Genomic DNA, 16,476 nt, shown 5'->3' with positions numbered 1-16,476 from the left:
CTGCACCCTCTCTAACCCAGGCTGAATTCTGTTCAATCTTCAGTCCACACTCTCTAATCCAGACCGCGTCCTTGTAAATCTCCTGTGCACACTCTCCAATCCAGACAGCATCCTGTTCAATCTCTTCTGCACGCTCTCTAATCCAGGCAGCATCCTGGTGAATCTCCTCCGCACCCTCTGTAATCCAGGCAGTATCCTGGAAAATCTCCTCTGCACCCTCTCCAATCCAGTTTGAATCCTGGTGAATCTCGTCTGCACTCTCTCTAATCCACATTGCATCCAGGTGAATCTCCTCTGCACTCTCTCTAATCCAGGCAACATCCTGGTACATCTCCTCTGCACCCTCTCTAATCCAGGCTGAATCCTGTACAATCTCCTCTGCTCCCTCTATAATCCAGAGAGCATCTGATTGAATCTCCTCTGCACCCTCTCTAATCCAAACAGCATCCTGAAAAATCTCCTCTGCACCCTCTCTAATCCACGTTGAATCCAGGTGAATCTCCTCTGCATTCTCTCTAATCTAGGCTGAATCCTGTTGAATGTCCTCTGCACCCTCTCTAATCCAGGCTGAATCCTGTACAATCTCGTCTGCACCCACTCTAATCCAGACAGCATCCTTCTGAATCTCCTCTGCACCCTCTCCAATCCAGACAACATCTGATTGAATCTAATCTGCACCCTCTCTAATCTAGGTTGAATCCTGCTGAATCTCCTCTCCACCCTCTCTAATCCAGGCAGCAGCCTACAAATTCTCCTGTGCATCCACTCTAATCCAGACAGTATCCTGGTAAATCTCCTCTGCACCCTCTCCAATCCAGGCAGCATCCTCGTGAATCTCCTCTGCACCCGCACCAATCCAGGCAGCATCCTTGTGAATCTCCTATGCACCCTCTCTAATCCATCCTGAATACTTGTGAATCTCCTCTGCACCCTCTCTATTCCAGACAACATCATGGAAAATCTCCTCTGCACCCTCTCTAATCCAGGTTGAATCCAGGTGAATCTCCTCTGCACCCTCTCTAATCCAGACAGGATCCTGTTGAACCTCCACTGCACCCTCTCTAATCCAGGCAGCATCCTGTTGAATCTCTTGTGCACTCTCTCTAAGCCAGACAGTACCCTGGTAAATCTCCTCTGCACCGTCTGTAATCCAGGCTGAAATCTGGTGAATCTACTCTGCACCCTCTCTAATCCAGGCAGCATGCTGGTGTATCTCCACTGCACCCTCTCTAATCGAGACAGCATCCTGGTTAATCTCCTCTGTATCCTCTCTAATCCAGACAGCATCCTGCAAAATCTCCTCTGCACCCTGTCTAATCCAGGCTGAATACTAGTGAATCTCCTCTGCACTCTCTCTAATACAGGTAGCATCCTGGTGAATCTCCTCTGCACCCTCTCTAATCCAGGCAGCATCCTGGTGAATCTCCTCTGCACCCTCTCTAATCCAGGCTGCATCCTGGTGAATCTCCTCTGCACCCTCTCTAATCCAGCCTAAATCCTAGTGAATCTCCTCTGCACCCTCTCTAATCCAGACAGCATCCTGGAAAATCTCCTCTGCACCCTTTCTAATCCTGGCTGAATCCTGGTGTAACTCCTCTGGACCCTCTCTAATCCAAACAGCATTCTGGTGAATCTCCTCTGCACCCTCCCTAATCCACACAGCCTCCTGGAAAATCTGCTCTGCAACCTTTCTGATCCATCCTGAATCCTGGTGAATCTCCTCTGCACCCTCTCTAAACCAGAGAGCATCCCATTGAATCTCCTCTGCACCCTTTCTAATCTAGGTTAAATCCTGGTGAATCTCCTCTGCACCCTCTCTAATCCAGACAGCATCCTGCAAAATCTCCTCTGCACCCTCTCTAATCTAGGTTGAATCCTGGTGAATCTCCTCTGAACCCTCTCTAATCCAGACAGCATCCTGGTGAATCTCCTCTGCACCCTCTCTAATCCAGGCTGCATCCTGGTGAATCTCCTCTGCACCCTCTCTAATCCAGCCTAAATCCTAGTGAATCTCCTCTGCACCCTCTCTAATCCAGACAGCATCCTGGAAAATCTCCTCTGCACCCTTTCTAATCCTGGCTGAATCCTGGTGTAACTCCTCTGGACCCTCTCTAATCCAAACAGCATTCTGGTGAATCTCCTCTGCACCCTCCCTAATCCACACAGCCTCCTGGAAAATCTGCTCTGCAACCTTTCTGATCCATCCTGAATCCTGGTGAATCTCCTCTGCACCCTCTCTAAACCAGAGAGCATCCCATTGAATCTCCTCTGCACCCTTTCTAATCTAGGTTAAATCCTGGTGAATCTCCTCTGCACCCTCTCTAATCCAGACAGCATCCTGCAAAATCTCCTCTGCACCCTCTCTAATCTAGGTTGAATCCTGGTGAATCTCCTCTGAACCCTCTCTAATCCAGACAGCATCCTGGTGAATCTACACTGCACCCTCTCTAAACCAGAGAGCATCCCATTGAATCTCCTCTGCACCCTCTCTAATCTAGATAAATCCTGGTGAATCTCCTCTGCACCCTCTCTAATCCAGACAGCATCCTGCAAAATCTCCTCTGCACCCTCTCTGATCTAGGTTGAATCCTGGTGAATCTCCTCTGAACCCTCTCTAATCCAGACAGCATCCTGGTGAATAGCCTCTGCACCCTCTCTAATCCAGGCAGCATCCTGGTGAATCTCCTCTGCGCCCTCTCTAATCCAGCTTGAATCATGGTGAATCTACTCTGCACCCACTCTTATCCAGGCAGCATCCTGGTAAATCTCCTCTGCACCCTCTCCCATTCAGGCAGCATGCTGGTGAATTTCCTCTGCACCCTCTCTAATCCAGACAGAATCCTGGTAAATCACCTATGCACCGTGTCTAATCCTGGCTGCATCTTGTTGAATCTCCTCTGCACCCTCTCTAATCCAGTCTGAATCCTGTTGAATCTCCTCTGCACCCTCTCAAATCCAGGATGAATCCTGTTGAATCTCCTCTGCACCCTCTCTAATCCAGACAGCAAACTGGTGAATCTCCTTTGCACCCTCTCTAATTCAGACTGCAATCTGGAAAATCTCCACTGCACCCTCTCTAACCCAGGCTGAATTCTGTTCAATCTTCAGTCCACACTCTCTAATCCAGACCGCTTCCTTGTGAATCTCCTGTGCACACTCTCCAATCCAGACAGCATCCTGTTCAATCTCTTCTGCACGCTCTCTAATCCAGGCAGCATCTTGGTGAATCTCCTCTGCACCCTCTCTAATGTAGGCTGAATCCCGGTGAATCTCCTCTGCATCCTCTCTAATCCAGGCAGCACCCTGGTGAATCTCCTCTGCACCCTCTCTAATCCAGGCTGAATCCTGGTGAATCTCCTCTGAACCCTCTCTAATCCAGACAGCATCCTGGAGAATCTACTCTGCACCCTCTCTAAACCAGAGAGCATCCCATTGAATCTCCTCTGCACCCTCTCTAATCTAGATAAATCCTGGTGAATCTCCTCTGCACCCTCTCTAATCCAGACAGCATCCTGCAAAATCTCCTCTGCACCCTCTCTGATCCAGGCAGCATCCTGGTAAATCTCCTCTGCACCCTCTCTAATCCAGACAGCATCCTGGTGAATCTACTCTGCACCCTCTCTAAATCAGAGAGCATCCTGGTGAATCTCCTCTGCGCCCTCTCTAATCCAGCTTGAATCATGGTGAATCTACTCTGCACCCACTCTTATCCAGGCAGCATCCTGGTAAATCTCCTCTGCACCCTCTCCCATCCAGGCAGCATGCTGGTGAATCTCCTCTGCACCCTCTCTAATCCAGACAGAATCCTGGTAAATCACCTATGCACCGTGTCTAATCCTGGCTGCATCCTGTTGAATCTCCTCTGCACCCTCTCTAATCCAGTCTGAATCCTGTTGAATCTCCTCTGCACCCTCTCAAATCCAGGATGAATCCTGTTGAATCTCCTCTGCACCCTCTCTAATCCAGACAGCAAACTGGTGAATCTCCTCTGCACCCTCTCTAATTCAGACTGCAACCTGGAAAATCTCCACTGCACCCTCTCTAACCCAGGCTGAATTCTGTTCAATCTTCAGTCCACACTCTCTAACCCAGACCGCGTCCTTGTGAATCTCCTGTGCACACTCTCCAATCCAGACAGCATCCTGTTCAATCTCTTCTGCACGCTCTCTAATCCAGGCAGCATCCTGGTGAATCTCCTCTGCACCCTCTCTATTCCAGGAAGCATCCTGGTGAATCTCCTCTGCACACTCCCTAATCCAGGCTGAATCCTTTTGAATCTCCTCTGCACCCTCTCTCATTGAGGCAGAATGCTGGTGAATCTCCTCTGCACCCTCTCTAATCCAGGCAGCATCTTGGTGAATCTCCTCTGCACCCTCTCTAATGCAGGCTGAATCCCGGTGAATCTCCTCTGCATCCTCTCTAATCCAGGCAGCACCCTGGTGAATCTCCTCTGCACCCTCTCTAATCCAGGCAGCATCCTGGTAAATCTCCTCTGCACCCTCTCTAATCCAGGCTGAATCCTGGTGAATCTCCTCTGAACCCTCTCTAATCCAGGCAGCATCCTGGTGAATCTCCTCTGCACTCTCTCCAATCCAGGCAGCATCCTCGTGAATCTCCTCTGCACCCTCCCTAATCCACACAGCCTCCTGGAAAATCTGCTCTGCAACCATTCTGATCCATCCTGAATCCTGGTGAATCTCCTCTGCACCCTCTCTAAACCAGAGAGCATCCCATTGAATCTCCTCTGCACCCTTTCTAATCTAGGTTAAATCCTGGTGAATCTCCTCTGCACCCTCTCTAATCCAGACAGCATCCTGCAAAATCTCCTCTGCACCCTCTCTAATCTAGGTTGAATCCTGGTGAATCTCCTCTGAACCCTCTCTAATCCAGACAGCATCCTGGTGAATCTACTCTGCACCCTCTCTAAACCAGAGAGCATCCCATTGAATCTCCTCTGCACCCTCGATAATCTAGATAAATCCTGGTGAATCTCCTCTGCACCCTCTCTAATCCAGACAGCATCCTGCAAAATCTCCTCTGCACCCTCTCTGATCTAGGTTGAATCCTGGTGAATCTCCTCTGAACCCTCTCTAATCCAGACAGCATCCTGGTGAATAGCCTCTGCACCCTCTCTAATCCAGGCAGCATCCTGGTGAATCTCCTCTGCGCCCTCTCTAATCCAGCTTGAATCATGGTGAATCTACTCTGCACCCACTCTTATCCAGGCAGCATCCTGGTAAATCTCCTCTGCACCCTCTCCCATCCAGGCAGCATGCTGGTGAATCTCCTCTGCACCCTCTCTAATCCAGACAGAATCCTGGTAAATCACCTATGCACCGTCTCTAATCCTGGCTGCATCCTGTTGAATCTCCTCTGCACCCTCTCTAATCCAGTCTGAATCCTGTTGAATCTCCTCTGCACCCTCTCAAATCCAGGATGAATCCTGTTGAATCTCCTCTGCACCCTCTCTAATCCAGACAGCAAACTGGTGAATCTCCTCTGCACCCTCTCTAATTCAGACTGCAACCTGGAAAATCTCCACTGCACCCTCTCTAACCCAGGCTGAATTCTGTTCAATCTTCAGTCCACACTCTCTAACCCAGACCGCGTCCTTGTGAATCTCCTGTGCACACTCTCCAATCCAGACAGCATCCTGTTCAATCTCTTCTGCACGCTCTCTAATCCAGGCAGCATCCTGGTGAATCTCCTCTGCACCCTCTCTAATCCAGGCAGCATCTTGGTGAATCTCCTCTGCACCCTCTCTAATGCAGGCTGAATCCCGGTGAATCTCCTCTGCATCCTCTCTAATCCAGGCAGCACCCTGGTGAATCTCCTCTGCACCCTCTCTAATCCAGGCAGCATCCTGGTAAATCTCCTCTGCACTCTCTCCAATCCAGGCAGCATCCTCGTGAATCTCCTCTGCACCCTCTCTAATCCAGGCAGCATCCTGGTGAATCTCCTCTGCACTCTCTCCAATCCAGGCAGCATCCTCGTGAATCTCCTCTGCACCCTCCCTAATCCACACAGCCTCCTGGAAAATCTGCTCTGCAACCATTCTGATCCATCCTGAATCCTGGTGAATCTCCTCTGCACCCTCTCTAAACCAGAGAGCATCCCATTGAATCTCCTCTGCACCCTTTCTAATCTAGGTTAAATCCTGGTGAATCTCCTCTGCACCCTCTCTAATCCAGACAGCATCCTGCAAAATCTCCTCTGCACCCTCTCTAATCTAGGTTGAATCCTGGTGAATCTCCTCTGAACCCTCTCTAATCCAGACAGCATCCTGGTGAATCTACTCTGCACCCTCTCTAAACCAGAGAGCATCCCATTGAATCTCCTCTGCACCCTCGATAATCTAGATAAATCCTGGTGAATCTCCTCTGCACCCTCTCTAATCCAGACAGCATCCTGCAAAATCTCCTCTGCACCCTCTCTGATCTAGGTTGAATCCTGGTGAATCTCCTCTGAACCCTCTCTAATCCAGACAGCATCCTGGTGAATAGCCTCTGCACCCTCTCTAATCCAGGCAGCATCCTGGTGAATCTCCTCTGCGCCCTCTCTAATCCAGCTTGAATCATGGTGAATCTACTCTGCACCCACTCTTATCCAGGCAGCATCCTGGTAAATCTCCTCTGCACCCTCTCCCATCCAGGCAGCATGCTGGTGAATCTCCTCTGCACCCTCTCTAATCCAGACAGAATCCTGGTAAATCACCTATGCACCGTCTCTAATCCTGGCTGCATCCTGTTGAATCTCCTCTGCACCCTCTCTAATCCAGTCTGAATCCTGTTGAATCTCCTCTGCACCCTCTCAAATCCAGGATGAATCCTGTTGAATCTCCTCTGCACCCTCTCTAATCCAGACAGCAAACTGGTGAATCTCCTCTGCACCCTCTCTAATTCAGACTGCAACCTGGAAAATCTCCACTGCACCCTCTCTAACCCAGGCTGAATTCTGTTCAATCTTCAGTCCACACTCTCTAATCCAGACCGCGTCCTTGTGAATCTCCTGTGCACACTCTCCAATCCAGACAGCATCCTGTTCAATCTCTTCTGCACGCTCTCTAATCCAGGCAGCATCCTGGTGAATCTTCTCCGCACCCTCTGTAATCCAGGCAGTATCCTGGAAAATCTCCTCTGCACCCTCTCCAATCCAGGCAGCATCCTGGTGAATCTCCTCTGCACCCTCTCTAATCCAGGCAGCATCCTGGTGAATCTCCTCCGCACCCTCTGTAATCCAGGCAGTATCCTGGAAAATCTCCTCTGCACCCTCTCCAATCCAGTTTGAATCCTGGTGAATCTCGTCTGCACTCTCTCTAATCCACATTGCATCCAGGTGAATCTCCTCTGCATTCTCTCTAATCTAGGCAACATCCTGGTACATCTCCTCTGCACCCTCTCTAATCCAGGCTGAATCCTGTACAATCTCCTCTGCTCCCTCTATAATCCAGAGAGCATCTGATTGAATCTCCTCTGCACCCTCTCTAATCCAAACAGCATCCTGAAAAATCTCCTCTGCACCCTCTCTAATCCACGTTGAATCCAGGTGAATCTCCTCTGCATTCTCTCTAATCTATGCAACATCCTGGTACATCTCCTCTGCACCCTCTCTAATCCAGGGTGAATCCTGTTGAATGTCCTCTGCACCCTCTCTAATCCAGGCTGAATCCTGTACAATCTCGTCTGCACCCACTCTAATCCAGACAGCATCCTTCTGAATCTCCTCTGCACCCTCTCCAATCCAGACAACATCTGATTGAATCTAATCTGCACCCTCTCTAATCTAGGTTGAATCCTGCTGAATCTCCTCTCCACCCTCTCTAATCCAGGCAGCAGCCTACAAATTCTCCTGTGCATGCACTCTAATCCAGACAGTATCCTGGTAAATCTCCTCTGCACCCTCTCCAATCCAGGCAGCATCCTCGTGAATCTCCTCTGCACCCGCACCAATCCAGGCAGCATCCTTGTGAATCTCCTATGCACCCTCTCTAATCCATCCTGAATACTTGTGAATCTCCTCTGCACCCTCTCTATTCCAGACAACATCATGGAAAATCTCCTCTGCACCCTCTCTAATCCAGGTTGAATCCAGGTGAATCTCCTCTGCACCCTCTCTAATCCAGACAGGATCCTGTTGAACCTCCACTGCACCCTCTCTAATCGAGGCAGCATCCTGTTGAATCTCTTGTGCACTCTCTCTAAGCCAGACAGTACCCTGGTAAATCTCCTCTGCACCGTCTGTAATCCAGGCTGAAATCTGGTGAATCTACTCTGCACCCTCTCTAATCCAGGCAGCATGCTGGTGTATCTCCACTGCACCCTCTCTAATCGAGACAGCATCCTGGTTAATCTCCTCTGTATCCTCTCTAATCCAGACAGCATCCTGCAAAATCTCCTCTGCACCCTGTCTAATCCAGGCTGAATCCTAGTGAATCTCCTCTGCACTCTCTCTAATACAGGTAGCATCCTGGTGAATCTCCTCTGCACCCTCTCTAATCCAGGCAGCATCCTGGTGAATCTCCTCTGCACCCTCTCTAATCCAGGCTGCATCCTGGTGAATCTCCTCTGCACCCTCTCTAATCCAGCCTAAATCCTAGTGAATCTCCTCTGCACCCTCTCTAATCCAGACAGCATCCTGGAAAATCTCCTCTGCACCCTTTCTAATCCTGGCTGAATCCTGGTGTATCTCCTCTGGACCCTCTCTAATCCAAACAGCATTCTGGTGAATCTCCTCTGCACCCTCCCTAATCCACACAGCCTCCTGGAAAATCTGCTCTGCAACCTTTCTGATCCATCCTGAATCCTGGTGAATCTCCTCTGCACCCTCTCTAAACCAGAGAGCATCCCATTGAATCTCCTCTGCACCCTTTCTAATCTAGGTTAAATCCTGGTGAATCTCCTCTGCACCCTCTCTAATCCAGACAGCATCCTGCAAAATCTCCTCTGCACCCTCTCTAATCTAGGTTGAATCCTGGTGAATCTCCTCTGAACCCTCTCTAATCCAGACAGCATCCTGGTGAATCTACACTGCACCCTCTCTAAACCAGAGAGCATCCCATTGAATCTCCTCTGCACCCTCTCTAATCTAGATAAATCCTGGTGAATCTCCTCTGCACCCTCTCTAATCCAGACAGCATCCTGCAAAATCTCCTCTGCACCCTCTCTGATCTAGGTTGAATCCTGGTGAATCTCCTCTGAACCCTCTCTAATCCAGACAGCATCCTGGTGAATAGCCTCTGCACCCTCTCTAATCCAGGCAGCATCCTGGTGAATCTCCTCTGCGCCCTCTCTAATCCAGCTTAAATCATGGTGAATCTACTCTGCACCCACTCTTATCCAGGCAGCATCCTGGTAAATCTCCTCTGCACCCTCTCCCATCCAGGCAGCATGCTGGTGAATCTCCTCTGCACCCTCTCTAATCCAGACAGAATCCTGGTAAATCACCTATGCACCGTGTCTAATCCTGGCTGCATCTTGTTGAATCTCCTCTGCACCCTCTCTAATCCAGTCTGAATCCTGTTGAATCTCCTCTGCACCCTCTCAAATCCAGGATGAATCCTGTTGAATCTCCTCTGCACCCTCTCTAATCCAGACAGCAAACTGGTGAATCTCCTCTGCACCCTCTCTAATTCAGACTGCAACCTGGAAAATCTCCACTGCACCCTCTCTAACACAGGCTGAATTCTGTTCAATCTTCAGTCCACACTCTCTAATCCAGACCGCTTCCTTGTGAATCTCCTGTGCACACTCTCCAATCCAGACAGCATCCTGTTCAATCTCTTCTGCACGCTCTCTAATCCAGGCAGCATCTTGGTGAATCTCCTCTGCACCCTCTCTAATGCAGGCTGAATCCCGGTGAATCTCCTCTGCATCCTCTCTAATCCAGGCAGCACCCTGGTGAATCTCCTCTGCACCCTCTCTAATCCAGGAAGCATCCTGGTAAATCTCCTCTGCACCCTCTCTAATCCAGGCTGAATCCTGGTGAATCTCCTCTGAACCCTCTCTAATCCAGACAGCATCCTGGTGAATCTACTCTGCACCCTCTCTAAACCAGAGAGCATCCCATTGAATCTCCTCTGCACCCTCTCTAATCTAGATAAATCCTGGTGAATCTCCTCTGCACCCTCTCTAATCCAGACAGCATCCTGCAAAATCTCCTCTGCACCCTCTCTGATCCAGGCAGCATCCTGGTAAATCTCCTCTGCACCCTCTCTAATCCAGACAGCATCCTGGTGAATCTACTCTGCACCCTCTCTAAATCAGAGAGCATCCTGGTGAATCTCCTCTGCGCCCTCTCTAATCCAGCTTGAATCATGGTGAATCTACTCTGCACCCACTCTTATCCAGGCAGCATCCTGGTAAATCTCCTCTGCACCCTCTCCCATCCAGGCAGCATGCTGGTGAATCTCCTCTGCACCCTCTCTAATCCAGACAGAATCCTGGTAAATCACCTATGCACCGTCTCTAATCCTGGCTGCATCCTGTTGAATCTCCTCTGCACCCTCTCTAATCCAGTCTGAATCCTGTTGAATCTCCTCTGCACCCTCTCAAATCCAGGATGAATCCTGTTGAATCTCCTCTGCACCCTCTCTAATCCAGACAGCAAACTGGTGAATCTCCTCTGCACCCTCTCTAATTCAGACTGCAACCTGGAAAATCTCCACTGCACCCTCTCTAACCCAGGCTGAATTCTGTTCAATCTTCAGTCCACACTCTCTAATCCAGACCGCGTCCTTGTGAATCTCCTGTGCACACTCTCCAATCCAGACAGCATCCTGTTCAATCTCTTCTGCACGCTCTCTAATCCAGGCAGCATCCTGGTGAATCTCCTCTGCACCCTCTCTATTCCAGGAAGCATCCTGGTGAATCTCCTCTGCACATTCCCTAATCCAGGCTGAATCCTTTTGAATCTCCTTTGCACCCTCTCTCATTGAGGCAGAATGCTGGTGAATCTCCTCTGCACCCTCTCTAATCAAGGCAGCATCTTGGTGAATCTCCTCTGCACCCTCTCTAATGCAGGCTGAATCCCGGTGAATCTCCTCTGGATCCTCTCTAATCCAGGCAGCACCCTGGTGAATCTCCTCTGCACCCTCTCTAATCCAGGCAGCATCCTGGTAAATCTCCTCTGCACCCTCTCTAATCCAGGCTGAATCCTGGTGAATCTCCTCTGAACCCTCTCTAATCCAGACAGCATCCTGGTGAATCTACTCTGCACCCTCTCTAAACCAGAGAGCATCCCATTGAATCTCCTCTGCACCCTCTCTAATCTAGATAAATCCTGGTGAATCTCCTCTGCACCCTCTCTAATCCAGACAGCATCCTGCAAAATCTCCTCTGCACCCTCTCTGATCCAGGCAGCATCCTGGTAAATCTCCTCTGCACCCTCTCTAATCCAGACAGCATCCTGGTGAATCTACTCTGCACCCTCTCTAATCCAGCTTGAATCATGGTGAATCTACTCTGCACCCACTCTTCTCCAGGCAGCATCCTGGTAAATCTCCTCTGCACCCTCTCCCATCCAGGCAGCATGCTGGTGAATCTCCTCTGCACCCTCTCTAATCCAGACAGAATCCTGGTAAATCACCTATGCACCGTCTCTAATCCTGGCTGCATCCTGTTGAATCTCCTCTGCACCCTCTCAAATCCAGGATGAATCCTGTTGAATCTCCTCTGCACCCTCTCTAATCCAGACAGCAAACTGGTGAATCTCCTCTGCACCCTCTCTAATTCAGACTGCAACCTGGAAAATCTCCACTGCACCCTCTCTAACCCAGGCTGAATTCTGCTCAATCTTCAGTCCACACTCTCTAATCCAGACCGCGTCCTTGTGAATCTCCTGTGCACACTCTCCAATCCAGACAGCATCCTGTTCAATCTCTTCTGCACGCTCTCTAATCCAGGCAGCATCCTGGTGAATCTCCTCTGCACCCTCTCTGATCCAGGAAGCATCCTGGTGAATCTCCTCTGCACACTCCCTAATCCAGGCTGAATCCTTTTGAATCTCCTCTGCACCCTCTCTCATCGAGGCAGAATGCTGGTGAATCTCCTCTGCACCCTGTCTAATCCAGGCAGCATCTTGGTGAATCTCCTCTGCACCCTCTCTAATGCAGGCTGAATCCCGGTGAATCTCCTCTGCATCCTCTCTAATCCAGGCAGCACCCTGGTGAATCTCCTCTGCACCCTCTCTAATCCAGACAGCATCCTGCAAAATCTCCTCTGCACCCTCTCTGATCCAGGCAGCATCCTGGTAAATCTCCTCTGCACCCTCTCTAATCCAGACAGCATCCTGGTGAATCTACTCTGCACCCTCTCTAAATCAGAGAGCATCCTGGTGAATCTCCTCTGCGCCCTCTCTAATCCAGCTTGAATCATGGTGAATCTACTCTGCACCCACTCTTCTCCAGGCAGCATCCTGGTAAATCTCCTCTGCACCCTCTCCCATCCAGGCAGCATTCTGGTGAATCTCCTCTGCACCCTCTCTAATCCAGACAGAATCCTGGTAAATCACCTATGCACCGTCTCTAATCCTGGCTGCATCCTGTTGAATCTCCTCTGCACCCTCTCAAATCCAGGATGAATCCTGTTGAATCTCCTCTGCACCCTCTCTAATCCAGACAGCAAACTGGTGAATCTCCTCTGCACCCTCTCTAATTCAGACTGCAACCTGGAAAATCTCCACTGCACCCTCTCTAACCCAGGCTGAATTCTGCTCAATCTTCAGTCCACACTCTCTAATCCAGACCGCGTCCTTGTGAATCTCCTGTGCACACTCTCCAATCCAGACAGCATCCTGTTCAATCTCTTCTGCACGCTCTCTAATCCAGGCAGCATCCTGGTGAATCTCCTCTGCACCCTCTCTGATCCAGGAAGCATCCTGGTGAATCTCCTCTGCACACTCCCTAATCCAGGCTGAATCCTTTTGAATCTCCTCTGCACCCTCTCTCATCGAGGCAGAATGCTGTTGAATCTCCTCTGCACCCTGTCTAATCCAGGCAGCATCTTGGTGAATCTCCTCTGCACCCTCTCTAATGCAGGCTGAATCCCGGTGAATCTCCTCTGCATCCTCTCTAATCCAGGCAGCACCCTGGTGAATCTCCTCTGCACCCTCTCTAATCCAGGCAGCATCCTGGTAAATCTCCTCTGCACCCTCTCTAATCCAGGCTGAATCCTGGTGAATCTCCTCTGCATCCTCTCTAATCCAGGCAGCATCCTGGTGAATCTCCTCTGCACCCACTCTAATCCAGACAGCATCCTTCTGAATCTCCTCTGCACCATCTCCAATCCAGACAACATCTGATTGAATCTAATCTGCACCCTCTCTAATCCAGGTTGAATCCTGCTGAATCTCCTCTGCACCGTCTCTAATCCAGGCAGCAGCCTGGTGAATCTCCTCTGCACCCTCTCTAATCCACACAGCATCCTGCAAATTCTCCTGTGCATCCACTCTAATCCAGACAGTATCCTGGTAAATCTCCTCTGCACCCTCTCCAATCAAGGCAGCATCCTCGTGAATCTCCTCTGCACCCGCACCAATCCAGGCAGCATCCTTGTGAATCTCCTATGCACCCTCTCTAATCCATCCTGAATACTTGTGAATCTCCTCTGCACCCTCTCTATTCCAGACAACATCATGGAAAATCTCCTCTGCACCCTCTCTAATAGAGGTTGAATCCAGGTGAATCTCCTCTGCCCCCTCTCTAATCCAGACAGGATCCTGTTGAATCTCCACTGCACCCTCTCTAATCCAGGCAGCATCCTGTTGAATCTCTTGTGCACTCTCTCTAAGCCAGACAGTACCCTGGTAAATCTCCTCTGCACCGTCTATAATCCAGGCTGAAATCTGGTGAATCTACTCTGCACCCTCTCTAATCCAGGCAGCATGCTGGTGTATCTCCACTTCACCCTCTCTAATCGAGACAGCATCCTGGTTAATCTCCTCTGTATCCTCTCTAATCCAGACAGCATCCGGCAAAATCTCCTCTGCACCCTGTCTAATCCAGGTTGAATTCTGGTGAATCTCCTCTGCACTCTCTCTAATACAGGTAGCATCCTGGTGAATCTCCTCTGCACCCTCTCTAATCCAGGCAGCATCCTGGTGAATCTCCTCTGCACCCTCTCTAATCCAGGCTGCATCCTGGTGAATTTCCTCTGCACCCTCTCTAATCCAGCCTAAATCCTAGTGAATCTCCTCTGCACCCTCTCTAATCCAGACAGCATCCTGGAAAATCTCCTCTGCACCCTTTCTAATCCTGGCTGAATCCTGGTGTATCTCCTCTGGACCCTCTCTAATCCAAACAGCATTCTGGTGAATCTCCTCTGCACCCTCCCTAATCCACACAGCCTCCTGGAAAATCTGCTCTGCAACCTTTCTTATCCATCCTGAATCCTGGTGAAATTCCTCTGCACCCTCTCTAAACCAGAGAGCATTCCATTGAATCTCCTCTGCACCCTTTCTAATCTAGGTTAAATCCTGGTGAATCTCCTCTGCACCCTCTCTAATCTAGGTTGAATCCTGGTGAATCTCCTCTGAACCCTCTCTAATCCAGACAGCATCCTGGTGAATCTACTCTGCACCCTCTCTAAACCAGAGAGCATCCCATTGAATCTCCTCTGCACCCTCTCTAATCTAGATAAATCCTGGTGAATCTCCTCTGCACCCTCTCTAATCCAGACAGCATCCTGCAAAATCACCTCTGCACCCTCTCTGATCCAGACAGCATCCCGGAGAATCTCCTCTGCACTCTCTCTAATCCAGACAGCATCCTGGAAAATCTCCTCTGCACCCTCTCTAAACCAGACAGCATCCTGGTGAATAGCCTCTGCACCCTCTCTAATCCAAACAGCAACCTGGAAAACCTCCTCTGCACCCTCTCTAATCCAAACAGCAACCTGGAAAACCTCCTCTGCACTCTCTCTAATCCATGTTGAATCCAGGTGAATCTCCTCTGCATTCTCTCTAATCCAGGCAGCATCCTGGTACATCTCCTCTGCACCCTCTCTAATCCAGACAGCATCCTGGTAAAACTCCTCTGCACCCTCTCTAACCCTGATAGCATCCTGTTGAATCTCCTCTGCACCCATTCTAATCCAGGGAGCATCCTTGTGAATCTCCTCTGCATCCTCTCTAATCCGGACAGCATCCTGGTAAATCTCCTCCGCACCCTCTGTAATCCAGGCAGTATCCTGGAAAATCTCCTCTGCACCCTCTCCAATCCAGTTTGAATCCTGGTGAATCTCCTCTGCACTCTCTCTAATTCAGGCAGCATCCTGGAAAATCTCCTCTGCACCCTCTCTAATCCAGACAGCATCCTGGTGAATCTACTCTGCACCCTCTCTAAATCAGAGAGCATCCTGGTGAATCTCCTCTGCGCCCTCTCTAATCCAGCTTGAATCATGGTGAATCTACTCTGCACCCACTCTTATCCAGGCAGCATCCCTGTAAATCTCCTCTGCACCCTCTCCCATCCAGGCAGCATGCTGGTGAATCTCCTCTGCACCCTCTCTAATCCAGACAGAATCCTGGTAAATCACCTATGCACCGTCTCTAATCCTGGCTGCATCCTGTTGAATCTCCTCTGCACCCTCTCAAATCCAGGATGAATCCTGTTGAATCTCCTCTGCACCCTCTCTAATCCAGACAGCAAACTGGTGAATCTCCTCTGCACCCTCTCTAATTCAGACTGCAACCTGGAAAATCTCCACTGCACCCTCTCTAACCCAGGATGAATTCTGTTCAATCTTCAGTCCACACTCTCTAATCCAGACAGCATCCTGTTCAATCTCTTCTGCACGCTCTCTAATCCAGGCAGCATCCTGGTGAATCTCCTCTGCACCCTCTCTGATCCAGGAAGCATCCTGGTGAATCTCCTCTGCACACTCCCTAATCCAGGCTGAATCCTTTTGAATCTCCTCTGCACCCTCTCTCATCGAGGCAGAATGCTGGTGAATCTCCTCTGCACCCTCTCTAATCCAGGCAGCATCTTGGTGAATCTCCTCTGCACCCTCTCTAATGCAGGCTGAATCCCGGTGAATCTCCTCTGCATCCTCTCTAATCCAGGCAGCACCCTGGTGAATCTCCTCTGCACCCTCTCTAATCCAGGCAGCATCCTGGTAAATCTCCTCTGCACCCTCTCTAATCCAGGCTGAATCCTGGTGAATCTCCTCTGCATCCTCTCTAATCCAGGCAGCATCCTGGTGAATCTCCTCTGCACCCACTCTAATCCAGACAGCATCCTTCTGAATCTCCTCTGCACCCTCTCCAATCCAGACAACATCTGATTGAATCTAATCTGCACCCTCTCTAATCTAGGTTGAATCCTGCTGAATCTCCTCTCCACCCTCTCTAATCCAGGCAGCAGCCTGGTGAATCTCCTCTGCACCCTCTCTAATCCACACAGCATCCTGCAAATTCTCCTGTGCATCCACTCTAATCCAGACAGTATCGTGGTAAATCTCCTCTGCACCCTCTCCAATCAAG

The sequence above is a fragment of the Hypanus sabinus genome, chromosome 31 (genome assembly GCF_030144855.1).
Source record: "Hypanus sabinus isolate sHypSab1 chromosome 31, sHypSab1.hap1, whole genome shotgun sequence".
In the NCBI taxonomy this organism is placed as follows: Eukaryota; Metazoa; Chordata; class Chondrichthyes; order Myliobatiformes; family Dasyatidae; genus Hypanus; species Hypanus sabinus.
The sequence above is the reverse complement of the archived record's forward strand: the minus strand, read 5'-3'. Positions refer to the sequence as shown.